The sequence below is a fragment of the Plecotus auritus genome (genome assembly GCF_963455305.1).
Source record: "Plecotus auritus genome assembly, chromosome: X".
Classification (NCBI taxonomy): domain Eukaryota; kingdom Metazoa; phylum Chordata; class Mammalia; order Chiroptera; family Vespertilionidae; genus Plecotus; species Plecotus auritus.
In genome coordinates, this window is record NC_137784.1 from 113207201 (window position 1) to 113232841 (window position 25641).

A 25641-nucleotide genomic window follows, 5' to 3' on the forward strand; every position below is an offset into this window, starting at 1 on the left:
ATAGAGAATCCAGATATCGACCCAAACCACTATGCGCAATTAATATTTGACAAAGGAGGCATGAACATACAATGGAGTCAAGACAGTTTCTTCAATAAGTGGTGTTGGGAAAATTGGACAGATACATGCAAAAAAATGAAACTAGATCACCAACTTACACCATACGAAAAAAATAAACTCAAAATGGATACAGGACTTAAACATAAGACGGGAAACCATAAAAATACTAGAGGAATCCACAGGCAGCAAAATCTAAGACATATGCCGAAAGATCTTCTTCACTGATACTGCCTCTAGGGCAATGGAAGCCAAAGAGAAAATAAACAAATATGACTACATCAAAATAAAAAGCTTTTTCACAGCAAAAGAAACCATCAACAAAACAACAAGAAACCCCACTGTATGGGAGAACATATTTGCAAATGTTATCACTGATAAAGGTTTAATCTCCAACATCTACAGGCAGCTTATTCAACTTAATAAAAGGAAGATAAATGATCCAATAAAAAAATGGACAACGGACCTAAATAGAATCTTTTCGAAAGAAGACAGAAGGAGGGCCAAGAGACACATGAAAACATGCTCAAAGTCACTAATTATCCGAGAGATGCAAATCAAAACGACAATGCGATACCATCTCACACCTGTCAGAATGGCTATCATCAACAAATCAACAAATGACAAGTGCTGGCGAGGATGTGGAGAAAAAAGAACCCTCGTGCACTGCTGGTGGGAATGCAGACTGGTGCAGCCACTGTGGAGAATAGTATGGAGTTTCCTCAAAAAACTGAAAATGGAACTCCCATTTGACCCAGTAATCCCACTCCTAGGAATATATCTTGAGAATCTAGAAACACCAATCAGAAAGGATATATGTACCCCTATGTTCATAGCAGCACAATTTACAATAGCTAAGATTTGGAAACAGCCTAGGTGCCCGTCAGCAGATGACTGGATCAGAAAACTATGGTACATCTACACAATGGAATACTATACTGCCATAAAAAAGGAATTCTTACCATTTGTAGCAACCTGGATGGAATTGGAGATCAATATGCTAAGTGAAATAAGCCAGTCAATGAAAGAAAAATACCACATGATCTCACTCATTTGTGGATAATAAAAAACATTATAAACTGATGAACAAAAAGATAGATACAGAGGCAGTAAAGCATCAAACAGACTGTCGAATTACAGCCGGAAGATTAGGGAGAGGTGGGGGAAATAAGAGATCAACCAAAGGACTTATATGCATGCATATAAGAGTAACCAATGGATGCAAAACATTGGGGGGTGAGGGCATGTATGGGAGTGGGGTGGGGGGGGCAATGGTAAGATATGTACACATATAATACCTTAATAAAAATATATATTAAAATAAATAAATACATAAATAAATTGTCAATATGGGTTCTTAAAAAAAGTATCAACTGAAAAAAAATTCCTCTTCACTGGTGAGAACAATGAAGAAGTTGGTCTCCTGCTGATTTATTTATTTTTTTAATAAATCTTTATTGTTCAAGAAAAATAAAATAAAATAAACAAACTGAAGCCCTAGCTGGTTTGGGTTAGTGGATAGAGTGTCCGCCTGTGGACTGAAGGATCCTGGGTTTGATTTCAGGTCAGGGCACATGCCTGGGTTGCAGGCTTGGTTCCCAGTGTGGGGGGTGCAGGAGGCAGCCAATCAATGATTCTCTCTCATCATTGATATTTCTATCTCTCTCCCTCTCCCTCTCTGAAATCAATAAAATATATTTTAAAAAATTAAAAAATTAATAAACAAACTGGAATTCAAATGAAGCATAAATGTGCTGTTTAAAATATGAAGGAGAGAGGAGAGAAGATGGCAACCGGCAGGAAGGTAGGGAGGGAGAGAGTGCGAGAGAGTGAGGAAATGATAGAGGAGTGTGTAGACGTGTGTGGTGTGTGTGTGTATGAGCTAGGGACAGTTAGATTCTGCAGGTCTTCCAAGGGGCTGCCAAACTGGGCAGTCTTAGATGGCGGAGCCCCGCACACAACACAGACACTTCTGCGCATCCAGTGCGGGCACAGAGACCACGCCATCTTGAGAAACAGAGCTGCTTGAGACTAGGATCCTGGCCTCAGCACCACCCAGTCTGGTCTCAGATGCAAACCAGGACCCTGCAGCCACTGGGGACAGAGACCTGCGACCACAGGTGCAGGCCAACAGACAACAAGAATCCAGACATCCAGGCCGCAGATTTCTGTGAGTCAAGGAGCCTATCCCCCTCCCCGCAGGATCGATGATAGTGCCATAGTAACTGATAGACCCGCCTCTCTCGCACGGGCCGCAGCACCCCTACGGGAATTTGAGCTTGGGAGTGTGTGCACGGGCTATAGCGCCACTACGGGAATTTTAGCCTGCACAGGCACCGAGACTGGGAATCTGCTCCCCACAACGCAATGTGGGCTTCGGGTGACCAAACTCAAAGCCTACGCAGGGCGGCAGTGTCACCTGACTTCGATTCTGGGCAAGCGCACATGGAAGTCTGTTTTCCACAGTGAAGGAGCAGACCTCCAGCCAACACAGTGCTACTGTGCAACCCAGTCCCCCATGGTGACCAGGACCCAGATTCTCCCAGTGTGAGGCAACACTGAGCACCACTGACTTGACTCTGTTTCTTATCGTGTGCGCCTGGGATCCCTGACTCACAGCACATTTCACACTAAGAGCCAGTGACTTCAATGCTTGGTGCATGCACATACAGGGACCCTGATTCTCAGCGAGAAGCCACACGAAGCAACAGAGACTCTGATACTCAATTCTTGGTGCAGACACAGGGGAACTCTGACTCCTGGCATGTGCTAGGGGACTTTGATTCTTGGCACATGCCAACAGCACGTTGCATGCGGGGTCCCTGATTCTAGGTGTGCACACGAGACCACACTGAGTGCTGGTAACACTGACCCTGGGCGAGCCTGGTTCCCACCAACCCACGGCAGACACACGTCTTAGTGTCGGAGCACTTCAGTGACACTCGGGTGGTGCGAAGCTCCCACAGCACACGGCCCAGGTCCATGCAACTCGAAGTTTGAACCTTCTGGTGATAGTCAGAATGGGGAGACGACACAATCCCCAGAGGAAAGAAAATGAGGAGTCGTCAAGAAAGGAAATTAGTGAAATTGAAGCTTGCAACATGACTGAAAAAGAATTCAGAGTAATGGTCGTGCAATTCATACATCGGATGGATGAGAAAATCAACAACCTATGCAAGAATCCGGAAGAAATGAAAAGTGATATAGCTACAATCAAAAACACCATGGAAAGTTTCAACAATAGACTAGAAGAAGCAGAGGACCAAATTAGTGAGTTAGAAGATAAGGTAGAGAAACAAGCTCAATCTGAACAGCAACTGGAGAAAAAAATTAAAAAGCAGGATGAGAGCCTAAGGGAGCTTTGGGACAACATGAAACGAAGTAACATACGTAAAATAGGGCTGCCAGAAGGACAAGAAGAGCAGCAAGGATTAGAAAATCTATTTGAAGAAATAATGACAGAAAACTTCCCAGATATGGGGAAGAAAAAAGTTACACAAGTACAGAGAGTCACAAGCAAGATCAATCCCAAAAGACCCACACCAAGACACGTCATAATTTCAATGGCAAATATTAACGACAAAGAGAGAATCTTAAAGGCGGCAAGAGAGAGACAGAGTTACCTACAAAGGATCCCCCATCAGATTATCAAATGATTTCTCAACAGAAACACATCAAGCTAGAAGGGAATGGAAGGAGGTATACAAAGTGATGCAAAGCAAAGGACTGAATCCAAGAATACTCTATCCAGCAAGACTATCAATCAAAATTGAATGGGAAATCAGGAGCTTCACAGACAAAAAAAGGCTAAGGGATTTTATCACTACCAAGCCAGCAATGCAAGAAATGCTAAAGGGAATGCTGTAAAAAGAATAAATAAAAAGGTAAGAAGGAACACAGGCTCAAAAAATAAAAATGACTACAAACAAGTACCTTTCAATAATAACTTTAAACGTAAACGGACTAAATGCTCCAATCAAAAGACATCGAGTGGCTGAATGGATTAAAAAAACATGACCCATATATATGCTGTCTACAAGAGACCCACCTCAGAGAAAGGGACTCACACAGAGTGAAAGTGAAGGGATGGAAAAATACCTTTCAGGCAAATGGAAATGAAAAAAAAAAAGCTGGGGTAGCAATACTTATATCTGACAATATAGACCTCAAAGTGAAGGCCATAACAAGAGCTAAGGAAGGCCACTTCATAATACTAAAGGGATCGATACAATAAGAGGATATAACCCTGGTAAACATATATGCACCCAATGCAGGAGCATCCAAATACATAAAAAAAAAAACTCCTGGAAGATATCAAGGGAGAAATCCCCAACAATACAATAATAGTAGGGGACTTTAATACACCACTGACATCACTGGATAAATCCTCTAGACCAGTGGTCGGCAAACTGAGGCTCGCGAGCCACATGCGGCTCACGAGCCGCGGTTTGCCGCTCTGTTGACTAATGAGTTTGCCAACCACTGGACTAGAGTAAATGTTACCATGTAGTTGGAAGCTGTGAGGATTAGGCAATTGTGGCATATTGTGTGCAAATAGGTAAAGGATAGTATATGACAGTGGTCGGCAAACTCATTAGTCAACAGAGCGGGCCACAGTTTGCCGACCACTGCTCTAGACAAAAAATCAGCAAAGAAACAGCAATCCTAAATGACTCACTAGATCAGATGGACTTAATTGACATCTTTAGAATATTTTACCCCAAAGCCACGGAATGTACGTTCTTCTCAAGTGCACATGGGACATTTTCAAAAATAGACCACATATTGGGTCACAAGCAAAGTCTCCCCAAATTCAAGAAGATTGAAATCATACCAAGCATCTTCTCAGACTACAATGCCATAAAATTAGAAATAAACGACAATAAAAACAATCCAAAAATCTCAAACACTTGGAAGCTGAATAGCATGCTATTAAATAATAACTGGGTTACCAATGAGATCAAAGAAGAAATTAAAAACATCCTGGAAACTAATGACAACAAAAACACAACAATCCAAAATCTATGGGACACAATGAAAGCAGTCCTGAGAGGGAAGTTTATAGCTCTACAGGCCTACCTCAAAATATGAAGGAGAAAAATCTATCAGCATATTCACTCTTGGAAGCAAAAGCCTTGGCCTTAAATCAATAGATTGGTGAGCAAGTGTACAGGTTTAAGGTAAAATAGAGTGTTCATGTATTTTTTCCCTTTTTTGAATAATTTTGCAGTTAGCATTTATTTTTATCCCTTGGGCATCCCAGGTAAGGGCTTGTTTCCCACCTGCCTTCTGTTTTTAAAAATACATATTTTTATTGATTTCAGAGAGGAAGGAAGAGAAAGATAGGAACATCAATGATAAGAATCATCGATATGCTGTCTCCAGCATGCTTCCTACTTGGGATTGAGCCCACAACCCAGGCATGTGCCCTGACCAAGAATTGACCTGTGTCCTCCTGGTTCATAGGTTTACGTTCAACCACTGAGCAACACCGGCTGTTTTGCTGTTTGTTTTTCCAGGTGGTACCACCCTTACTTGACCATGTGACTTTCATTTTCCCAGCTCACAGTTTTAGTGATTCTGGCTGTATAGCTCACTTCATCTACCCATGGGCTTAGGTGGCTGGAGAACCATCTAATTTCCATGTAGACCTGCTTCTCCCAGCTCAAATGTTTGTTTAAGCCTGTGACCAGCTGAAACTACTGGAGCCATTCAGGTGCTTCACAAACCATAACTGTGTATCCATACCCAAGGGTCTGAGAGTAGAGGCCTGAAGGACTTCAAATGTAGCTGTGTTCACAAGTTCACCATTAGATCTGCCTGTCTGCAAGGAAGCCCTGTCAGGTCTTTCAAGAAGATACAATTATATATGACCAGCTATCTTTTCCTGACCTGTCCTAATTGCTTCTTCCATTTTTGGTAGCAGTTTTATTGAGATACTGGAGGCCCAATGCATGAAATTCATGCATGAGTAGGCCTTCCTTCCCCCGGCTGCCGGCACCGGCTTTCCTAAACACCCGGGACCCGGGCTTCCCTCACAGAGGGATGCCCTGCCCACCCACCGCAGCCATCTGGTCGGTGGCTTGAGCCTCTCTCTTTAGGACGATCATGGAGGCCCCCCCTCCCCCAGTTGATCTCCCCACTGGCCAGTGGCCTGGGCCTCCCTCTGCAGGGCGATCATGGGTCGATGGCCGGGCCCCTGACCAATCGCATTGCACCTGCCTTGGCTGGCCTAGTACCAGTGGTGTCATAGCATGGTCCCGATGGTCATCTGGATGGTCATCCGGATAGTCATTCTGCTGTTTGGCCATTGAGTCGATTTGCATATTATGCTTTTACTATATAGGATAATTCATATATAATACAATTCACCCATTTAATGTATACAATTCCATGGTTATTATTATATTCACTAGGGGCCCGGTGCATGAAATTCGTGCACTGGGTGGGTTCCCCTCAGCCCAACCTGCCCCCTCTCACATACTGGGAGCCCTCAGGGGATGTCCTACTGACGGCCGCAGTCTGGCCTCCCTTTGTGGGAGGCGACCGGGCTGATCAGGGAAAGGCACCAGCCCCATCACCCCGCTGCTGCAGCCACTGCCAGTCACCGCAGCCACCAAGGTGTTTTCATCAACACGGACTCCAGTCCCTTCACCATGAAAAAATGACAACTTTCTTTAGGCATTTTCAAGATGTGTCTTTCATAAGATATGACCTTTCTTTCTTCTTTCCTTTCTTTCTTTTCTTTCTTTCCTTCCTTCCTTCCTTCCTTCCTTCCTTCCTTCCTTCCTTCCTTCCTTCCTTCCTTCCTTTCTCTCTCTCTCTCTCTCTTTCTTTCTTTCTTTCTTTCTTTCTTTCTTTCTTTCTTTCTTTCTTTCTTTCTTTTCTTCTTTCTTTCTTTCTTTCTTTCTTTCTTTCTTTCTTTCTTTCTTCTTTCTTTCTTTCTCCTTCCTTCCTTCCTTCCTTCCTTCCTTCCCTCCCTCCCTCCTTCCCTCCCTCCCTCCCTCCCTCCCTCCCTCCTTTCTTTCTTTCTTTCTTTCTTTCTTTCTTTCTTCTTTCTTTCTTTCTTTCTTTCTTTCTTTCTTTCTTTCTTTCTTCCCTTTATCCTCACCTGAGGATATGTTTCCATTGATTTTTAGAGAATGTGGAAGAGAAAGGGAAATACAGAGAGAAACATCAAAGTGAGAGGAACATTTTGATCGGTTGCCTCCTGCATGAGCCCTGACCTGGGCCCAGCCAGGGAGGAGCCTGCAACCTAGGTACATGCCCTTGATCAGAATCTACCCAGACCCTGCAGTTGGCAACCCTAGGCATTATCCACTGAGCCAAACCACCTGGGGCAGGATATGACATTTCTTAGCCCTCCAGCAGCGGACCTTCATTTTTTTCTCCAGGAGTGTGGTGGAAAAGCCCTAGATCACCTTTTTGGATTCTTATACCCAAGTTACTAAGAATATTACCAGTGGCATACAAGGAGCTTAGCCAATGAGCGGTCAGAAAAGGTATTTCCTCTGTAGTTTACACCTATCTCCTCTGATCTCCAGCTCCACCCCTTCTAAGGCCTAAAGCCTTGGGGACTGGGCAGGGGCCCCCCAGTTCCTTCCAATCACCAGCTCCGTCCCTGCCAAGGCCTAAAGCCTCCGGCCCTGGGTGGGGGACCCCCAGCTCCCTCACGATTGCCCAACTCTGGCCCCGGCCAAGGCTCCTATCGCCCGGCTCCGCCCCCGGCCAAGGCCGCAAGCCTCTGGCCCAGGCTCGGGCCCTGGGCAGGGAACCCCCAGCCTGCTCTGATCACCCAACTCCGCCCCCGGTCAAGGCCCAAGCCTCTGGCCAGGCTAGGGCCCTGGGGCGGGGGACCGCCAGCTCCCTCCGATCACCGGGCTCCGCCCCTGGCCAAGGCCGCAAGCTCTGGCCGAGGCTTGGGCCCCTGGGCAGGGACCCCCAGCTAGCTCCAATCGCCCGGCTCTGACCCCGGCCAAGGCCAGCAAGGGCAGGCTGAAAGGTTGGCTTCCTCCATTGCCGGGGAAACCCAAGCCTCCCTCCTGCTCTCTGTGGCTGCAGCAATCTTGGTTGGGTTTATTTGCATACTCGCTCCATATTGGCTGGTGGGCATGGCTTGTGGGTGTAGTGGAGGTACGGTCAATTTGCATATTACTCTTTTGTTAGATAGGATAGTCTTGTGTAACTATCACTGCTATCTAATTTTAGAACATTTTCATTACCACAAAAGGAAAGCTTGTACCCATTAAGCAGTTGCTTCTCATTCTTCCTCATTCCCAGCCCCTGGTAACCACCAATCTGCTTTCTGTTTTTCGATTGATTTGCCTATCCTGGATATTACATATAAATGGGAACATATAAATGTGGCCTTTTATGTCTGTTTTCTTTCAGTTAAACTAATGTTTTTGAGATTTATCCACATTGTAGCATGTATCAGTACTTCATTTTCATGGATGAATAATACTTCCACTGTATTGATATTCACTTTTTGTTCATCCATTCATCTATTGAAGGCCATTTAGATGGTTTCCACTTATTTGGCTATTATGAATAATGCTGATATGAACATTCATGTATAAGTTTATGTGAGACATATGTTTTCATTTCTCTAGGAGTGAAATTCCTGGGTCATATGGTAACTTTATGTTTAAACTGTCAAGGAATACTGAGTGTGTTTAATAGAAAATTGATTTTTAATTCTCAGCATCTAAATTTTTTACTTTATGGATTTATTCACCATCTAGTTTTATATCACACTTGCATCTTTATTATTCATATATACCCCATGATCATTGATGGCTGCTTAGGGAACAAAAACAAATTTGATTATTAACCTAATGAAAAAAAAAATTAGACAACTAAAAATAAAAGTTAAACAAAGACATATATGTAAATTTTAGATTGTTACAAACTGACCATTACTATTTAATTTACACACTGTCCTCTTTGTGTTTAACTGCATAAAGCATTATTATTCTAATCAATTTGTGAAAAATTGACTACATTACTTATATCTCACTAGATTTATTTCTGATGTTATTTTAGCAAGACAGTGAAAGGAAGTCATTGGACGTTAACATTTTTTAAACTTTCTTTTGCTGTAGTCTACACCACCAACCTCTAACTTCTTGTGCTGTTGCCTGATTGGCCCACTTTCCTGAGTTGGCTTCACAAAGACATGCTTGGGTTCCTTGCTCAAGATGGTGTCTTAAATCTATATATATAAAAAGCCAGTGACTGGAACGCCAGAACAACCTGAATGACTGGTTGCTATGATGTCCACTGTGGCCAGCAAACCCCCCGATCAGGGGGTGGGGCCAGCTGGTCAACCTCCTGCAGCCCCTCCCCTCAGCTGGCCCCGCCCCCATTGGCCCCCCACCACCCTGCTTGGCCTACAGCCCCTCCCCCTGGCCAGCCCCACCCCTGATTGCCCCCCCCTGCCCCAATAGGGGGTGGGGCCAGCTGGCCAACCTCCTGCAGCCCCTCCCCCAGCCCACCCCAGATTGGCCCCCCCACCCTGATCAGGGACAGGGCCGGCCGCCCAACCTCCTGCGGCCCCTCCTCCCCCAGGCCAGCCCTGCCCCCCGATGGGCCCCCACCACCCTGATCAGTCCACAGCCCCTCCCCCAGACAGCTCCACCCCAATAAGCCCCCCACTCCTATCAGAAGCAGGGCCAGCCAGCCAACCACCCATGGCCCCTCCCCCAGGCTGCTCGCCCCTGATTGGTCCCCCCAAACCCATTCAGGGGAGGGGCCAGATGGCCCACTGCCCACAACCCCTCCCCATGGCTGGCCCCACCCCCAACCAGCTCCCACTACCCCAGTCAGCCTGCAGCCCCTCCCCCCAGCCAACTCTGCCCCTGATCGGCCCCCACACACCAATTGGGGGTGGGGCCTGCCAGCCAATCACCTGTGGCCCCTGCCCCCAGCCAGCCCGGCCTTGATCAGGCCCCAATTGGGGCAGGCCAGCTGGCCAACCTCCTGCAGTCTCCTCCTCCTGACAGGCCTGGCCCCGATCTGCCCCAATTGGGGCCAGGCTGGCCAGACCCCACCTGTCCACAAATTCATGCACTGGGCCTCTATTAGGAATATAAAGGAACTGACTGAATTAGCCAATAACTGGCCCCTTCCATTATCTTCCTACATTTATCTCTACTTGAGAACTAACCCTCATGCACACCCTAATTCTAAATCTCATGTTCACCCACAATGATAACACTCATGGCACATGGGGTTATAGATAGATAGGTCAGGGTTTGAAATGTGCAGAAGAGCAAGATTTACATTGACTATGGACTAAATGTCTCCATGGATGTTTTGGACAGGACCAAATTCTCGACTCTTGGGTAAAATTAGAATTTTCTGTTAAGTTTTCTATACTACCTAAATGTAAGTGGTTATAATGACACCATGGTCTTTAGGGTTCATACTGGGAATACTATAATTTGGGCTTTTGGGACTTTTACCAAATCTCACTCAATGTTAAAAAAGCAAAGTTTCATAAGCATAGAAAATTATTGCTCCACCTTTTATTTTATTTCATTTTAAAACTATGGGTTTGGAGAATTCTTTTTTTTTTTTAAGAAACAATAGTTTATTTTTCTAATCAAGTGACTAAGCTCCTGAATCATAAGGCCTCAACAAATGTTGCATCTTACATTTTTATTGGACAATAAGACCTTCTATTTTGATTATCCCTGGTAAATAGCAATTTTGTTTCTCCAGTGGTTTCCATTTGCCAAACAGTCATGAAAGATGGTTAACATGGTGGCTACTGCTTTCAGGGGATTCCATTAAATGAATCCTCACTTCCAGTGCAAAGCTATTGGCAACCTTTCAGGGAAAGGACATTTCTATCGTGGCTGGCCAAGAAGTCCTGCTTTGGCTTCCAGGGCTTCATTCTGCTGAATATGATATTCCTGAAATCTCATGTCTATCCTTTGGGTCATCTACCTAATAAAAGAGTAAAATGCTAATTGACCATACCTTCGTGACGCCACCAGCCAATCAGGAGTGAGTATGCAAATCAACCCAACAAAGATGGTGGGTTAATTTGTATACACAGGTGCCGAGTGGCCGGGTTGGCGCAGGATGCTTGCGTTGTTGCCATGGTGACAACGCAGGTGTTCTACACTACCCCAGCCACTCGGGGCCTCTGGGCAGCATGGGAAGGTGGAAAGGTGGCTCCCAGCCAGAGTGAAGGTGGTGCCGGCAGCCAGGGGAACGAAGGCCCATTCTTGCATGAATCTTCATTCATGCATCAGGCCACTAGTTTTTAAATATTTCTGTAAGCAATGTTCTGAACAGGTGGTCTCTTCAGGTTTTACTTCTCTTGTTGTGCAGTCTTTAACACAGTCCAAAAAGGTTATTGTAGGTTTCAAGAAATTCTTTCAACTGTTTTATCTGATCAGATTCTGGAATTTGTGTAGCCATATTCTTTTGGTACCTTTATTAGTCACCTAAAACACCTAGAAAAGGAGCAAAATAAACCCAAAGCATGTAGATGGAAATAATAGAGCAGAAATAATAAAAATGGAAACATAAGCCCTGGCTGATGTGGTTCAGTTGGTTGAGTGTTGTTCCATGCACTGAGAGGTTGCCTGTTCAATACCCAGTCAGGACATATGCCTGGTTGCAGATTCGATGCACAGTAGGGGGCATGCAGGAGGCAGCTGATCCATGTTTCTAGCTCATCAATGTTTCTCTATCTCTCTTTTCTGATGCATGAGTTTCCTTTCTGTTCTGGAAAAGTAGTTTTCCAACTTTTGCTTGAATGTCTCCAGTGAGGCCTTATTTCTTATTTAAGCACAGGCTCTCACTTCCGACAACAGTACGAGGCTGGGGGCACTGCGCTGCCAGTTGAGTCCGGGGGCGGAGGGTTGGGGTCACGGCAGGTGCCACTGCCACTGGATCTGGAGAATTCTTTAAAATTCTAGTAAAATAAAGTGAAATGTTTTCTGCTAAGCAGCTTCCTCCTAGACATGTCTGTATGTCTGAGGCGGCAGTGACTACAGTTTACAATAAGCCAGTCATGATAAATCACCATGATCTATTTCAGGCCACGCCCTCTTCCCTTGACTCACGTGGATCTGAAAGTTAAAACCTTGTATTGTACATACTACAAGATACTAGAAAAACAAGACCTTCACCTTACGGTTAATATTTTAGGTTTATATTTTTCTGGTTATAAAAGTAATACATATTCATTATAGAAAATCTAAACAATAGAATGTGCCCTTTGACCTACCAATTCCATTTCTAGGAATCTATCTTTGCACATGGGCTCAATAATTTGTGATGTGCATGGATGCTTACTATAGCATTGTTTGTAACAGTAAAACACTGGAAACAACAGTTTAATTATGGTATCTCCAGCAGCTTAAAAAATGCAGCAGCTTTAAAAATGAGGTTAGTCCAGTGGTCGGCAAACTCATTAGTCAACAGAGCCAAATACCAACAGTACAACGATTGAAATTTCTTTTGAGAGCCAAATTTTTTAAACTTAAACTTCTTCTAACACCACTTCTTCAAAATAGACTTGCCCAGGCCGTGGTATTTTGTGGAAGAGCCACACTCAAGGGGCCAAAGAGCCTCATGTGGCTCGCGAGCCGCAGTTTGCCAACCACGGGGTTAATCTATATGAACTGACATAGAATCGTTTTTAATGTATATATTACTTTTCTTTTTTATTTTTTAAAATACATTTTTATTGATTTCAGAGAGGAAGGGAGAGGAAGAGAGCTATAAACATCAGGGATGAGAGAGAATAATTGATTGATTGCCTCTTGCACACCTCACACTGGGGATCAAGCTCACAACCCGAGCATGTGCCCTGACCAGGAATTGAACCGTGACCTCCTGGTTCATATGTTGATGCTCAACCACTGAGCCAGACCAGCCGGGCCATGTGTATATTTCTTTAAAATTAATTGTATCTTTACCACAATTGGACATTGTTTTTCCTGTTGCAGAGGCTACATTTTGATTGCTTTAGCCAAAAGACATCATCTTAACCCAGAACTAGAGTTTGCAGTAGGAAAACTTACAGAGTAAACATAGTCCCTCTTTGTGAATGGTAGATCTTTTTTTTTTTTTTTTTTTTTTATCAATAAAGCTTCCATTTGCTGCTTTCTATTTGAGGGGATGGAGGGTGTTCTATTTTAATTTTTATCAAAGCAACACAAGCATAGTTTAAAAATAAGAAAAAGTATACAGCGTTTAATGACATGCAATAGTCCTCTGTCCCACTATTCTCAATTTTCAGACATACTTCCTAGAAGTAACCATTTTTAACCATTACTCTTTTTAATTCTTCTGGTGGTTATCCACTTAATTCTAAATAGCACACACACTGTTTAAAAAACTGAAATTCTACCCAAAATGCTTATAATGCAAAACATCAGTCTTCTGACACATCCACTCTATTTCTGCACCTCCAGAGTAATCAATTTCTTGTCCTTTTTTCCCTATTTTATTTACTGGTTTAACAATACAATCCTATCTAATAAAAGAGTAATATGCAAATTGACTGTCACTCCAAGACACAAGATGGCTGCCCCCATGTGGACACAATATGGCCACCACAAGATGGCTGGCAGGGGAGGGCAGTAGTGGGAAGTTCGGGGTGACCAGGCTGGCAGAGGAGGGCAGTTGGGGGAGACCAGGCCAGCAAGGGAGGGCAGTTGGGGGGGAACAGGACTAAAGGGGAGGGCAGTTGGGGGGGGCCAGGCCTGCAGGGGAGGGCTGTTGGGGGGGACCAGGCCTGCAGTGGAGGACAGCTGGGGGGGACCCAAACCTGCAGGGGAGGGCAGTTGGAGACCAGGCCTGCAGGGGAGGGCAGTTGGGGGGGCCAGGCCAGCAGGGAGGGCAGTTAGGAGTGACCGGGCCAGCAGAGGAGGGCAGTTAGGGGTGACCAGGCCAGCAGAGGAGGGCAGTTGGGAGAGACCAGACCAGCAGAGGAGGGCAGTAGGGGGGGGACCAGGCCTTCAGGAGAGGGCAGTTGAGGGGGACAAGGACAGCAGGGAAGGGCAGTTGGGGGGGACCAGGCCTGCAGAGGAGGGCAGTTGGGGGGACCAGGCCTGCAGGGGAGGACAGTTGGGAGGGGCAGGCCAGCAGGGGAGGGCAGTTGGGGGGACCAGGACTGCAGGGGAGGACAGCGGTGACCAGGCCAGCAGGGAGGGCAATTAGGGGTGACTGGGCCAGCAGAAGAGGGCAGTTGGGGGAGACCAGGTCTGCAGAGGAGGGCAGTTGTGGGCAATCAGGCCAGCAGGGAGGGCAATTAGGGGTGACCAGGCCAGCATAGGAGGGCATTTGGGGGAGACCAGGCCAGCAGGGAAAGGCAGTTGTGGGGGGAGTAGGCCTTCATGGGAGTACAGTTGTGGGGGGATCCAGGCCTGCAAGGGAGGGCAGTTGGGGGGGACCAGGCCTGCAGGGGAGGGCAGTTAAGGGTGACTGGGCCAGCAGGGGAGGGCAGTTGGGGGCAACCAGGCCTGCAGGGGAGGACAGTTAGGGGTGACCAGACTGGCAGGGGAGGGCAGTTAGGGGTGACCAGGCCAGCAGGGGAGGGCAGTTAGGGGCAATTGGGCTGGCAGGAGAGCAGTTAGGCGTCGATCAGGCTGGCAGTAGAGTGGTTAGGGGGTGATCAGGCTGGCAGGCAGAAGCGGTTAGGGGCAATCAGGCAGAGGCAGGCGAGCAGTTGGGAGCCAGCAGTCCTGGATTGTGAGAGGGATGTCCGACCACCCGTTTAGGCCTGATCCCAGCAGGTTTGGGCCTAAACGGGTGGTTGGACATCCCTCAAAGGTTCCCAGATTGGAGAGGGTGCAGGCTGGGCTGAAGGACAACCTCCCCCATGCACAAATTTCGTGCACCAGGCCTCTAGTATTTAATAAGGTAACACATAGTTCAAAACTCAGAAGTACAAAAAGGATATATATTGAAAAGTCCCACTCTCTCTCCCCTTTCACCCCATTTCTACTATATTTTTTAGTGTTTCTGATATATATTTTCTCTCCCCCTTTGTTAAACAAAAGTATCATACTCTAAACACTGTCCTTCACATTGATTCTTTTTTTTCTTTAAAGTATTACAGATAGTAGTATAGATGTCTCCTTTTTTTTTTTTTCGAATTGACCTTTCCCCGGCTTACCCTACCCCTGGCATATACCCTCACCCCCCTCCCAGTGTCTTGCGTCCATTGGTTATGCTTATATGCATGCATACAAGTACTTCAGTTGATCTCTTACCTCCCCCCACTCCCAACCCTCCCCAGCCTTCTTGCTGTCATTTGACAGTCTGTTCGATGCTTCTCTGCCTCTGTATCTATTTTTGTTCATCAGTTTATAATGTTCTTTATTATCCATAAATGAGTGAGATCATGTGGTATTTTTCTTTCACTGACGGGCTTATTTCACTTAGCATCATACTCTCCATCTCCATCCATGCTGCTGCAAATGGTAAGAATTCCTTCTTTTTTATAGCAGCATATTGCTCCATTGTGTAGATGTACCACAGTTTTCTAATCCACTCATCTGCTGATGGGCACTTAGGCTGTTTCCAAATCTTAGCTGTGGTAAATTGTGCTGCAATGAACATAGGGGTGCATATATCCTTTCTGACTGGTGTTTCTAGTTTCTTGGGGTATATTACTAGAAGTGGGAACACTGGGTCAAATGGCAGTTCCATTTTTAGTTTTTTGAGGAAACTCCATACTGTTCTCCACAGTGGATGCACCAGTCTGCATTCCCACCAGCAGTGCACGAAGGTTCCTTTTTCTGCGAATCCTCGCCAGCACTTGTGGTTTGTTGATTTGTTGATGATAGCCATTCTGACAGGTGTGAGATAGTACCTCATTGTTGTTTTGATTTGCATCTCTCAGATGATTAGTGACTTTGAGCATGTTTTCATATATCTCTTGGCTTTCTGAATGTCCTCTTTTAAAAGTGTCTATTTAGGTCCGTTGCCCATTTTTTGATTGGATTGTTTATCTTCTTTTTGTTAAGTTGTATTAGTTTCCTGTAAATGTTGGAGATTAACCCTTATCGGAGATAAGATTGGCAAATATGTTCTCCCATGCAGTGGAATTTCTTGTTGTTTTGTTGATGGTTTCTTTTGCTGTGAAAAAGCTTTTTATTTTGACGTAGTCCCATTTGTTTATTTTCTCTTTAGTTTCCATTGCCCTAGGACAGGGGTGGGCAAACTTTTTGACTTGAGGGCCACAATGGGTTCTTAAACTGGACCAGAGGGCCAGAACAAAAGCATGGATGGAGTGTTTGTGTGAACTAATATAAATTCAAAGTAAAGGAGCGGAGGGGAGAGCAAGAGAACCCTCCACTCTTTCGGCTCCACGGGCCAGATAGAACAGCCGAACGGGCCGGATCCAGCCCGCGGGCCGTAGTTTGCCCACGGCTGCCCTAGGAGCTGTATCGTTAAATATATTGCTACGACAAATGTCTGCTATTTTGCTGCCTATGGCTTCTTCTAATATTTTTATGGTTTCCCATCTTATGTTTAAGTCCTTTATCCGTTTTGAGTTTATTTTTGTGTATGGTGTAAGTTGGTGGTCTAGTTTCATTTTTAAATATTTAACAACATATCATTTCATATCAGTACATGAACAACTTCCTTATTTTTTAACAGCTACATAATATTCCATTGGGTAAATGCACCATAATTTATTTAACCATGCCTTACTGATGGACAATTAATTGTTTTCAGTTTCTAATTGATATAGAATATTTTGAAAATAGACCTAAAATTTGGGGGATATGACTTAGGCCACTTACTAAAAAAAAAAAAAAAAAAAAAATGCTTCCAAGAAGATATAAGCGGAGAAAGGAATTCCTAGGCAGAAGTTAGCCGGATGTCTTTTATACCTGAGCACAATCTAAGATTTCTCCCATAAACCTTTTCAAGAGAAGTTTTGAGATCCATGGGAAAGGTAGGCCCTTGTATTTGTAAGTAAACACATTTCATAAGACTGACAATATATATTTGAAAAGTTGCATACTTTTGAAAATAGGAGGATAAATAGAAACCTGGTAAATTATACTTTTAGCAAAAGACTACCAAGTATTTTTTGATAGCAAGAGCAGTCAGAAGAACCAAGGGGAGTATATTAGTGGATTTATACAAAGGTTTAAAAACCTTCATTAAAGATAGAGATTCTTTTGTTTGTTGTGTGTGTTTTTTTTTATTAAATATGTGATTATGGGGGCTGCCTTCTTTTTCAAAAGATAACTACTTTCAAAATATTTAATCTTAACTGTATTTACTGTGATATTTTCACAAATAATATTATGTGTATTCTAGTGGCCCAGTGCATGAATTCGTGCACATTGAAATTAATTAGAAGAAATATTTTAATATCGCTATTCACTCTTTCTCTATAATAGAGTGTCAGAGATTAAAGAAAAGTAGTAAAATGTATATGAAAATAATATATAAATTCATTAATAAATAAACAATAACAACATGATATAACAACAAAGATGATATAAAAACAACAAAAACATAATATAAAACAACATTGATATAAATAATGACTGATAAATTGATTAAACTTATTCTAATATCTCCCTGTATACCACATTAAGAGTAAAAACGCTTTCAGAGTGCTTGACTAATTTCCCTTGTGATGAAGTATTTACAACTTTAACTTTAATGTCACATGCTCTTCAAACTCGAGAGAAAGCAACATATAACTAACCATGCCTGAAAACGGGTTCAGGTAGGAATATTCCTACTCTGTCTAGAGTTTGTCCTTGTGATTTATTAATTGTCATCGCAAATGCTGGTATCATGGGAAACTGTCTTCCAATTAATTTAAATGGGAGGCCAGTGTCAGACGGGGACAAATCAATTCTTGGAATCAGAACAACCTCTCCTTTTGCAGATCCTGTTAATACTTCAGCTTTGATAATGTTAGGTCACAATCTTTTTATAATAAATCTAGTACCATTACAAAGACCCCATTTACTATTAAGATTTCTCAGTATCATGATGATTGCACCGACTTTCAATTTTAATTTATGACACGCATTCCCAAAGGTGTAATACTATTAAGAAATTCTATGGGAAATTTTTCCTTTTCGGCATCATCCGTTGAATCAATGGAATCATCACTCAAATAAGTGTGAAAATCTCCATTGAGGATATCCCAATTGTCTTGATTTAATTTATGAACGTGCTCATTTTTAGGACAAAGAATTGCACGTTTAGATATATTTTTAATATTATCTATAGATATACTTCAATAATAGATCCGTTACAAATCATTTCACAGGGAATTTCAATAATATCCATTCCTAAATGAAAACTGCTATAAAGTTTGCCATCTCCAAGTTTTACTAACCATTCACTATAAGCAGGATCCTCTGATCTCATATTTGTTTTAAGAGACAACTGTCTGAAACATTCCCAAACACTACAGTACTTTAAACTTGTTTGCATTATGGCTGATCACATAGCATGCAGCACAACACTGAGACATTGTCAAAAATCCCCTCTGAGGAGAACTTTCCCACCAAGTGCAACATTCAAATTCATAATTTCTCTTAATAATCTACCTATGGTGTTTATAGCATGACTGGATGCCATGGTGCATTCATCAATAATGAGAAGTTGGGCCTTTTTAATGGTTTTAGCAACTTCACTCTTTATATCGAGTCTAGAAATTGAAGTTTCATTTAATGGAATTGGTAATTGATATTGGGAATGAAAGGTTCTTCCACTGAGTAGTAAATTTGCAGCAATTCCTGTTGACACTGGGTAAAACAGTACCACCATGACCTCTAATATAATGTATTAAAACTTTATAAAAATATGTTTTTCCACTACCGCCTGGACCATCCAAGAAAAAGCATTTGGGGTGTACAGTTTGATCTTTGATGGTGGAAGTTATAGTCTGAAAGGCTGCCAACTGTTCATTGTTCAGATAATTTATCAAAATCTCTGCCTGTTGTCGCTCATATGACTCATCACATGTAGTTGTATTCATTAATAAAGGATAGTCTGGAAGTTTGAAATGTGAACATTTCATTCCATGCAATGTGAATACTTATTGAATTTCGTTAATGGCATGCATTTCACAGCTCACACAGGCATCTTCTCCTTGGTATAATTTCCAACAAAAAACTTCAATAAAATGAGATTTATTCTCATCCCATAATTTGTCTGCATCCAAAGAACATCCAAACAAGCATATATATGCAAAAAGTTTCCGTAGTTGTTTGGGCATATTAAGGATGATTGTATCATCACTCTTATCTTTCCAGATAGTGTTGTTGATTAATAATCCTCTATGTTTAGCAGCTTCATGAAATGTATCATAAATTACACCTCCTACAGTTTGCAGATCAGCAAAACTTATCGCACCTTTTACATGCAGAGGCAAAAGTCTAAGGTAATTTTGTTCTGGTTCTCTTAAGCTCACCGTGAACAGTCTACCTAGTACTTTATTCCTGCCTTTTGGCTTTTTCTCCACAAAGAATTATTAAACACATAATGTTGTGGAATCTCCCAATAATAATAATTACGTGTATTGGAATCCTCTATTCAATAAAAACCAAGCCATCAAAGTCAAGTTATACCATTTAGCCATATCTATAATTTCAACAAAATCACTGGTATGAAAATACAAATTCTGATCATTTGGCAAATGAATAGCTAATCTTGTGATTGCATGAGATTGGTCATGCATTGGCATTGCTAAAAATCTCCAAACAGCCTCAGAAGCTCTCACATACCTGGAGTCAATGAAGTCCTGTACTTCGTCATGGTTGATAATATTTTTTTCAGAAATTTGAATATTTGCACAATCGTGCCCTTTATAGATGTATTTAAATAAATATTTGACACTCTTAATCGATGCACAGACTTCAACGTTTATATGACAGTTATATTTAAGGCACAAATATGGCTTATAAGGGACAATCCAAGTGTTATCGACAACTTTATTTCCAATAGACATTGTGCTACCAGATCTTGGTTTGTATTTGGGATATCAATATTTCCAATGGTCGCATTTTGAAATTCTTTTGGATATCCCTTTGAACATTTTCCATTTTCCATACATGGACTATTTGGATTTTGTATTCCACATGGTCCATGTACCATATTTGATTTTACAATTTGAAAAAGTCTAGGACACTGGTCTTTGTCCGGAATTTCTGCCTTAACTATACCATCAATGTCATCTTCTGTTCTTAATTTGGATTCACTATCTAATATCAATAATATGTGAGTGTGAGGCAGTCCGTCCGCGTTTCTGAAATTCAATGACATGAATTTTATTTTATTTTTTTGCATTATTTCTTTTTTTATTAAGGTATTATATGTGTACATATCTTACCATTGCCCCCCCCCACCCCACTCCCATACATGCCCTCACCCCCAAATGTTTTGCATCCATTGGTTACTCATATGCATGCATATAAGTCCTTTGGTTGATCTCTTATTTCCCCCACCTCTCCCTGACCTTCCCGCTGTAATTTGACAGTCTGTTTGATGCTTTACTGCCTCTGTATCTATCTTTTTGTTCATCAGTTTATAATGTTTTTTATTATCCACAAATGAGTGAGATCATGTGGTATTTTTCTTTCATTGACTGGCTTATTTCACTTAGCATAATGTTCTCCAATTCCATCCAGGTTGCTACAAATGGTAAGAATTCCTTTTTTATGGCACCATAGTATTCCATCGTGTAGATGTACCATAGTTTTCTGATCCAGTCATCTGCTGACGAACACCTAGGCTGTTTCCAAATGTTAGCTATTGCAAATTGTGCTGTTATGAACATAGGGGTGCATATATCCTTTCTGATTGGTGGTTCTAGTTTCTTAGGATATATTCCTAGGAGTGGGATTACTGGGTCAAATGGGAGTTCCATTTTCAGTTTTTTGAGGAAACTCCATACTGTTCTCCACAGTGGCTGCACCAGTCTGCATTCCCACCAGCAGTGCACGAGGGTTCCTTTTTCTCCGCATCCTCGCCAACACTTGTCGTTTGTTGATTTGTTGATGATAGCCATTCTGACAGGTGTGAGATGGTATCGCATTGTCGTTTTGATTTGCATCTCTCGGATAATTAGTGACTTTGAGCATGTTTTCATGTGTCTCTTGGCCTTCCTTCTGTCTTCTTTCGAAAAGATTCTATTTAGGTCCGTTGTCCATTTTTTTATTGGATCATTTATCTTCCTTTTATTAAGTTGTATAAGCTGCCTGTAGATGTTGGAGATTAAACATTTGTAAATACGTTCTCCCATACAGTGGGGTTTCTTGTTGTTTTGTTGATGGTTTCTTTTGCTGTGAAAAAGCTTTTTATTTTGATGTAGTCCCATTTGTTTATTTTCTCTTTGGCTTCCATTGCCCTAGGAACAGTATCAGTGAAGAAGTTCTTTTGGCATATGTCTGAGATTTTGCTGCCTGTGGATTCCGCTAGTATTTTTATGGTTTCCCGTCTTATGTTTAAGTCCTGTATCCATTTTGAGTTTATTTTTGTATATGGTGTAAGTTGATGATCTAGTTTCATTTTTTTGCATGTATCTGTCCAATTTTCTCAACACCATTTATTGAAGAGACTGTCTTGACTCCATTGTATGTTCATGCCTCCTTTGAATGACATGAATTTTAGCTGTAACTTTGCCAAATAAATTGAATTTACATATATCATTTAAAAGAGCATTCAGCTTAATATAAAAAACCCTGGCTACCAAGTCAGGTCTGTTTTCAACTTTTTGCCAGCATTGTAAATTGTTTGTAATATCTGCCCATTTTGGGTTGCACATCATGGTTATGAATAAATCAGGCTTGCCATACTTCGTTACAATTGCCATAGCATCCTGATATCGCTGCTGCATATTTCTGGGACTACCCTCAAAAGACAATGGAAGTATTATCATTTTACCAATTGGCACATTGTCATTTTCAGATCTAGATGTAAGATAATCCATCAAACCACTATATTTTTCAACTCTCAACTTAGATTGGTTTGCTTTAATGAAATTTATCCAATTGGCTTCCATTTTTTAATATGAACTGACAGTATACTGTTGAGTTAATTTTCCTGAATTTAAAATAGGATTGAATGTGTCCCTCACAGAGAGATGAAATCCATAATACTGCATTTGTGTGACTCCTGTCCTTACATTTCATCTAGTATTATTGTCAACTAGAGGCCCGGTGCACGAAATTCGTGCACTGGGGAGGGGTGTCCCTCAGCCCAACCTGCACCCTCTCTGATCTGGGACTCATAAGGGGATGTCTGATTGCATGTTTAGGCCTGATCCCACAGGGATCACACAGTGGCCCAGTGCATGAAATTTGTGCACATTAAAAGGGAATTAATTAGAGGAAATATGTTAATATTGCTATTTGCCCTTTCTCTATAATAAAAGTATGAGAGATGAAAGGAAATGAGTAAAATGTATATGAAAATAATATATGAATTTATTAATAAACAAAAATAAAATGATATAAGAACAACAAAGACATATAAAAATAACAAAAACGTCATATGAAAACAGCGAAAATATGATATAAAAACAACAAAAAACATGATATACAAACAACATTGATGCAAACAATGACTGATAAAGTGATTAAACTTATTCTAATATCTCCCTGTATACCACATTAAGAGTGAAAACACTTTCAGAGTGCTTGACTAATTTCCCTTGGGATGAAGTATTTACAACTTTAACTTTAATGTCACACACTCTTCGAACTCGAGAGAAAGCAACATATAACTGACCATGTGCAAAAACGGGGTCAGGTAGGAATATTCCTACTCTGTCTAGAGTTTGTCCTTGTGATTTATTAATAGTCATCGCAAATGCTGGCATCACGGGAAACTGTCGTCGAATTAATTTAAATGGGAGGCCAGTGTCAGATGGGGACAAATCAATTATTGGAATCAGTACAACCTCTCCCTCTGCAGATTCTGTTAATACTTCAGCTTTGATTATGTTAGGTCGCAATCTTTTGATAATAAATCTGGTACCATTACAAAGACCCCATTTACTATTAAGATTTCTTAATAGCATGATGATTGCACCGACTTTCAATTTTAATTTATGACACGGCATTCCCGAGGGAGTAATACTATTAAGAAATTCTATGGGAAAATTTTCCTTTTCAGCATCATCTGTTGAGTCAATGGAATCATCACTCAAATAGGTGTGAAAATCTCCATGGAGTATATCTAAAATTTCTTCATTTAATTTCTGAACATGCTCATTTTTTGGACAAAGAATTGCACGTTTAGATATATTTTTAATATTACCTATAGATATACTATTTCCAAAGGTAGCTTCAATAATAGATCCGTTACAAATCATTTCCTGGGGGATTTCAATAATATCCATTCCTAAATGGAAACTGCTATCAAGTTTGCCATCTCCAAGTTTTACTAACCATTCGCTATAAACAGGATCCTCTGATCTCATATTTGTTTTAAGAGACAACTTTCTGAAACATGCCCAAACATCACAGTACTTTAAACTCGTTTGTACTATGGCCGATGGCATAGCATGTGGCACAACACTGAGACATTGTCGAAAATCTCCTCCAAGAAGGAGAACTTTCCCACCAAATGCAACATTCAAATTCATAATTTCTCTTAGTAATCTACCTATGGTGTTTATAGCATGACTGGATGCCATGGTGCATTCATCAATAATGAGAAGTTGGGCCTTTTTAATGGTTTTAGCAACTTCACTCTTTATATCGAGTCTAGAAATTGAAGTCTCATTTAATGGAATTGGTAATTTATATTGGGAATGAAAGGTTCTTCCACCAAGAAGGAAATTTGCAGCAATCCCTGTAGATTCTGTGGGTAAAACAGTACCACCACGACCTCTAATATCATGTATTAAAACTTTATACAGATATGAGTTTTTCCACTACCACCTGGACCATCCAAGAAAAAGCATTTGGGGTGTACAGTTTGATCTTCGATGGCTGAAGTTATAGTCTGAAAGGCTGCCAACTGTTCATCATTCAGAGAATTTATCAAAACCTCTGCCTGTTGTCGCTCATACGATTCATCACATGTATTTGCATTCATTAATAAAGGATAGTCCAGATGTTTGAAATGTGAACATTTCATTCCATGCAATGTGAATACCTCTTGAATTTCATTAAGGGCATGCATTTCACAATTCACACAGGCACCTTCTCTTTGGTGCAATTTCCAACAGAAATCTTCAATAAAATGAGATCTATTCTCATCCCATAATTTGTCTGCAGCAGAAGGACATCCAAACACACATATGTATGCAAAAAGTTGCCGTAGTTGTTTGGGCATATTAAGGATGATTGCATCATGAATCGTATCTTTCCAGATAGTGTCGTCAAGTAATAATCCTCGGTGTTTAGCAGCTTCATGAAACGTATCATAAGTTACACCTCCTACAGTTCGCAGATCCTCAAAACTTATCGCACCTTTTACGTGCAGAAGCAAAAGTCTAAGGTAATATCGTTCTGGTTCTCTAAAGCTGACAGTGAACAGTTTACCTAATACTTTATTCACACCCTTTTGGCAATTTGCCCACAAAGATTATTAAACACATAATGCTGTGGAATCTCCCAATAATAATAATTACGTGCGTTAGAATCTTCTCTATTCAACAAGAACCAAGCCATCAAAGTTGAGTTATGTCTTTTAGCCCTATCTAAAACTTCAGCAAAATCATCAGTATGAAAATACAATTTTTTATCATTTGGCAAATGAATATCTAATCTTGTGATTGCATGAGATTGGTCATGCATTCGCATTGCAAAACATCTCCAAACAGCCTCAGGAGCGCTCACATACCTGGAGCTTTAATAGTCCCATCTCCCTGCTCTCAGGTGAATGAGAGTCCTGTACTTCCTCATGATTGATAATATTATTTTCAGAAATTTGAATATTTGCACAATCGTGCCCTTTATAGATGTATTTAAATAAATATTTCACACTTTTAATTGATGCACAGACTTCAACATTTATATGACAGTTATATTTAAGGCACAAATATGGCTTATAAGGGACAATCCAAGTGTTATCGACAACTTTATTTCCAATAGACATGGTGCTACCAGATCTTCGTTTGTATTTGGGATATCCATCAATTTTTCCAATGGTCTCATTTTGAAATTCTTTTGGATATCCCTTTGAACATTTTCCATTTTCCATATATGGACTATTTGGATTTTTTATTCCACATGGTCCATGTACCATATTTGATTTTACAATTTGAAAAAGTCAAGGATACTGGTCTTCATCCGGAATTTCTGCCTTAACTATACGGTCAATGTCATCTTCCGTTCGTAATTTGGACTCACTATCTAATATCAATAATATGTGAGCGTGAGGCAGTCCACGTTTCTGAAATTCAATGACATGAATTTTAGCTATTACTTTGCCAAATAAATGGAACTTACATATATCATTTAAAAGAGCATTCAGCTTAATATTAAAAACTCTGGCTACCAAGTCAGGTCTGTTTTCAACTTTTTGCCAGCATTGTAAATTGTTTGTAATATCTGCCCATTTTGGGTTGCATGTCATGGTTATGAATAAATCGGGCTTGCCATACTTTGTTACAAT

General features: G+C 41.5%; 1 protein-coding gene and 1 pseudogene across 3 annotated transcripts in view; one reads left to right on the forward strand and one right to left on the reverse strand.

Moving 5' to 3' along the window:
• PHF6 (PHD finger protein 6) overlaps window positions 1–25641 on the forward strand; it is a 201643-nt gene that overhangs the window by 42779 nt on the left and 133223 nt on the right. The gene's annotated exons all lie outside the window — the stretch shown is intronic.
• On the reverse strand, window positions 10911–11496 carry LOC308239741 (mitochondrial import inner membrane translocase subunit Tim9-like; annotated as a pseudogene). The gene is made up of 2 exons: window positions 11331–11496; window positions 10911–11006 (listed from the first exon to the last, which is right to left on the reverse strand). The product of its transcript is annotated as a mitochondrial import inner membrane translocase subunit Tim9-like (transcript).